Source organism: Penaeus monodon, chromosome 27 (genome assembly GCF_015228065.2).
Source record: "Penaeus monodon isolate SGIC_2016 chromosome 27, NSTDA_Pmon_1, whole genome shotgun sequence".
NCBI classification, from domain to species: Eukaryota; Metazoa; Arthropoda; class Malacostraca; order Decapoda; family Penaeidae; genus Penaeus; species Penaeus monodon.
Window position 1 is genome coordinate 20,375,181 of NC_051412.1, and position 370 is coordinate 20,375,550.

A 370-nucleotide genomic window follows, 5' to 3' on the forward strand; every position below is an offset into this window, starting at 1 on the left:
CACAGAAGCCACTACCGGTAAGCAGCCCAGTCTACCCAGTATGCGGGTGAGTAAGAACTCGTACCGGGAACCTCAAGGTCGCGGGGAAATGCTACCGGTATTCCCTGATTACTGGTGTGCGTGGGTGGTAAATGTATGTTCCCAGTGCAGTTAGGAACGTATCCCTTTGTCTGCACCAGTCCTCCCGGTAGGTGTATGTTCTCGGTGCAGATACGAGTGTACCTTCCTGTTTCTACTAGTGTTCCCGGTAGATGCATGATCGTGGTACAGATGGGAGTGTACTCAGTAGCCTCTAAAACCCCCCTCCCCCCTCCCCCCTCAATATATATATCTGATTGACCTTCTCATCTATTCATTATGAAGCTGAGAT

At 50.5% G+C, this 370-nt stretch overlaps 1 protein-coding gene across 1 annotated transcript in view; it reads left to right on the top strand.

Annotated features, from left to right (window-relative positions):
- LOC119590668 (clavesin-2-like) overlaps positions 1-370 on the top strand; it is a gene marked incomplete in the record, with an annotated part of 51,482 nt that overhangs the window by 23,881 nt on the left and 27,231 nt on the right. Inside the window, 1 exon segment of the mRNA XM_037939348.1 lies at positions 6-17.